Source organism: Haemorhous mexicanus, chromosome 38 (genome assembly GCF_027477595.1).
Source record: "Haemorhous mexicanus isolate bHaeMex1 chromosome 38, bHaeMex1.pri, whole genome shotgun sequence".
Taxonomy (NCBI): domain Eukaryota; kingdom Metazoa; phylum Chordata; class Aves; order Passeriformes; family Fringillidae; genus Haemorhous; species Haemorhous mexicanus.
The window spans coordinates 553,641-557,994 of record NC_082378.1 but is presented as its reverse complement, the minus strand read 5'-3'; positions in this window follow the sequence as shown (position 1 = coordinate 557,994).

The window sequence follows — 4,354 nt, the reverse complement described above, 5'->3', positions numbered from 1 at the left end:
CCTGGGACACACCTGAGGGGGGTCAGACACGCCTGGGACACACCTGGGGGGGGTCAGACACACCTGGGCACACCTGGGAGGGTCAGCCACACCTGGGACACACCTGGGACATGTCTGAGACACACCTGGGGGGGTCAGACACACCTGGGCACACCTGGGACACACCTGGGGGGGTCAAACACACCTGGGACACACCTGGGGGGGTCATACACACCTGGGGACACCTGGAACACACCTGGGGGGGGGGGTCAGACACACCTGGGCACACCTGGGCACACCTGGGACACACCTGGGGGGGTCAAACACACCTGGGACACACCTGGGGGGGTCATACACACCTGGGCCACACCTGGGGGGGGTCAGACACACCTGGGACACACCTGGGACACACCTGGGACACACCCGAGTGTGATCAGCCACACCTGGGACACACCTGGGGGGGTCAGACACACCTGGGCACACCTGGGACACACCTGGGACACACCTGGGGGGGGGTCAGACACACCTCAGACACACCTGGCACACCCTGGGGGATTTGAACACACCTGGGGGAGGTCCTGGGCACACCTGAGAGCACCTGGGGGCACCTGAGAGCACCTGGGGAGAGCAGAACAGGTGAGTCAGGGATGGGGAACACACCTGGGCACACCTGAGGGACACCTGGGGGCACCTGAGGGACAACTGGGCACATCTGAGAGCACCTGGGGCTCACCTGGGGACACCTGGGGACACCTGAGAGCACCTGGGGCTCACCTGGGCACACCTGAGGGACACCTGGGGACACCTGAGGGACACCTAGGGACACCTGAGAGCACCTGGGGCTCACCTGGGCACACCTGAGAGCACCTGAGGGGCACCTGGGGACACCTGAGAGCACCTGGGGACACCTGGGGACACCTGAGAGCACCTGAGGGACACCTGGGGACACCTGAGAGCACCTGAGGGACACCTGGGGACACCTGAGGGGCAGCTGGGGACACCTGGAGACATCTGAGAGCACCTGAGGGGGTGCCTGGCCACACCTGAGAGTACCTGGGCACACCTGGGCACACCTGAGAGCACCTGGGCACAGCTGGGCACACCTGAGCACACCTGGAGCTCACCTGGGGCTCACCTGAGCACACCTGGGCACACCGGGGCTCACCTGGGGGTACCTGGGCTCACCTGAGCACACCTGGGGCTCACCTGAGCACACCTGGGGCTCACCTGAGCACACCTGGGGGTACCTGAGCACACCTGAGCACACCTGGGGCTCACCTGGGGCTCAGCTGAGCTCACCTGGGGGTACCTGAGCACACCTGAGCACACCTGGGGCTCACCTGAGCACACCTGGGGGTACCTGAGCACACCTGAGCACACCTGGGGCTCACCTGGGGCTCACCTGAGCTCACCTGGGGGTACCTGAGCACACCTGAGCACACCTGGGGCTCACCTGGGGCTCACCTGAGCTCACCTGGGGGTACCTGAGCACACCTGAGCACACCTGGGGCTCACCTGGGGCTCACCTGAGCACACCTGGGGGTACCTGAGCACACCTGAGCACACCTGGGGCTCACCTGGGGCTCACCTGAGCTCACCTGGGGGTACCTGAGCACACCTGAGCACACCTGGGGCTCACCTGAGCTCACCTGGGGCTCACCTGGGCACACCTGGGGCTCACTTGAGCTCACCTGGGCTCACCTGGGCTCACCTGAGCACACCTGGGGCACACCTGGGCTCACCTGAGCACACCTGGGGCACACCTGGGCTCACCTGAGCTCACCTGGGGCTCACCTGAGCACACCTGGGGCTCACCTGAGCACACCTGGGGCTCACCTGAGCACACCTGGGGGTACCTGAGCACACCTGAGCACACCTGGGGCTCATCTGAGCTCACCTGGGGCTCACCTGGGCACACCTGGGGCTCACCTGAGCACACCTGGGGCTCACCTGAGCACACCTGGGCACACCTGGGGCTCACCTGAGCACACCTGGGGGTACCTGAGCACACCTGAGCACACCTGGGGCTCATCTGAGCTCACCTGGGGCTCACCTGGGCACACCTGGGGCTCACCTGAGCACACCTGGGGCTCACCTGGGGGTACCTGGGCTCACCTGAGCACACCTGGGGCTCACCTGCCCCTCCCCCCCACCCTCAGGTGCTCTCTGAACTCTGACCTTGGGGGGGGGGGAGGGGCTCACAGACATCTGGGGTCACCTGGGGTCACCTGGGGGGGGGGAGGGGCTCACAGACATTTGGGGTCACCTGGGGGGGGAGGGGCTCACAGACATTTGGGGTCACCTGGGGTCACCTGGGGGTCACCTGGGGGTCACCTGTCCCACACAGAGACCAAAACCAGCCCAAAACCCCAAAGGGACCCCAAACCCCAAACTGGGACCCTCCAAAAACCCCAAAGTGACCCCAAAACACCAAAGTGACCCCAAACCCCCCAAAGTGACCCCAAAACCCCAAACTGGGACCCCCAAACTGACCCCAAACCCCCCAAAGTGACCCCAAAATCCCAAACTGAGACCCCAAAATCCCAAAATGACCCCAAAACCCCAAACCTGAACCCTCAAGCTGACCCCAAGGCCCACAAAATGACCCCAAACCCCCGAAAGTGAGCCCAAAACCCTAAACTGGGACCCCAAACCCCACACTGAGACCCTACACTGGGACCCCCAAACCCCCAAAGTGACCCCAAATCTCCCACTGGGACCCCAAAGTGACCCCAAACCCCCTCGGGACCCCAAAGTGACCCCAAACCCCACAGGGAGACCCCAAAGTGACCCCAAACCCCCTCGGGACCCCAAAGTGACCCCAAACCCCACAGAGAGACCCCAAACTGACCCCAAACCCCCCTCGGGGACCCCCCCAAATCCCAAACTGACCCCAACCCCTCAGTGGGACCCCAAACCCCACAGGGAGACCCAAACCCCAAACTGGACTCTCCCCCAGATCCCACACAGGGGTCTCAGAGCCCTGGCCCCAAACCAGGGATCCCAAACCCCAAACCAGGGACCCCAAACCCCAAATGAGAGACCCCAAACCAGAGACCCCAAACCAGAGACCCCAAACCCCAAACCAGGAACCCAAACCCCAAACCACAGACCCCAAACCAGAGACCCCAAACCCCTCACAGCCCCTGACTCCAAACCAGAGACCCCAAACCAGGGACCCCAAACCCCAAACCAGGGACCCCAAACTAAAGACCCCAAACCAGGGACCCCAAATCCCTCGCAGCCACTGAGTTTCCCAAATCAGGGACCCCAAACTAGAGACCCTGAATCAGGACCCCAAACCAAGGGCCCCAAATCAGGGACCCCAAACCAGGGACCACAAATGAGAGACCCCAAATCAGGGACCCCGAATCAGAGACTCCAAACCCTTCACAGCCCTTGAGTGCAAACCAGAGACCCCAAACTAAAGACCCCAAACCAGGGACCCCAAATCTCTCACAGACTCTAAACCCAAACCAGGGACCCCAAATCAGAGACCCAAGTCACAGACCCCAAATGAGACCCCAAACCAGGGATCCCAAATCACAGACCCCAAATCAGGGACCCCAAATGAGAGACCACAAACCAGGGATCCCAAATCACAGACCCCAAATCAGGGACCCCAAACCAGAGACCCCAAATGAGAGATCCCAAACCAGGGATCCCAAATCAAGAACCCCAAACCCCTCACAGCCTCTGACCCCAAATGAGACACCCCAAATCAGAGATCATAAATCAGAGACCCCAAATCCCTCACAGCACCTGACCCCAAATCCCTGATGTGAAGTCAGGGGCCCTAAAGCAGGAACCCCGAATCAGAGACCCCAAACCAGGGATCCCAAATCACAGACCCCAAATCAGGGACCCCAAACCAGGGACCCCAAATCAGGGACCCCAAATCAGGGATCCCAAATGAAAGACCCCAAAGCAGGGACCCCAAACCCCTCACAGCCTCTGACCCCAAACCAGGGACTCCAAATCCCAAATCAGAGACCCCAAATCAGGGACTCCAAATGAGAGACCCCAAACCAAGGACCCCAAATCCCAGACCCCAAATCAGAGATCATAAATCAAGGACCCCAAACCCCTCACAGCACCTGCCCCAAACCAGGGACTCCAACTCCCAAACCAGGAACCCAAAGCAGGGACCCCAAACCCCTCACAGCTCCTGACCCCAAATCAGGGACCCCAAACCAGGGACCCCAAAATCAGGGACCCCAAAATCAGGGACCCCAAATGAGAAACCTCAAATGAGAGATCATAATCAGAGACCCCAAATCCCTCACAGCACCTGACCCCAAATCCCTGAAGTCAGGGGCCCCGAATCAGAGACCCCAAACCAGAGACCCCAAACCCCTCACAGGCCCTAAACCCA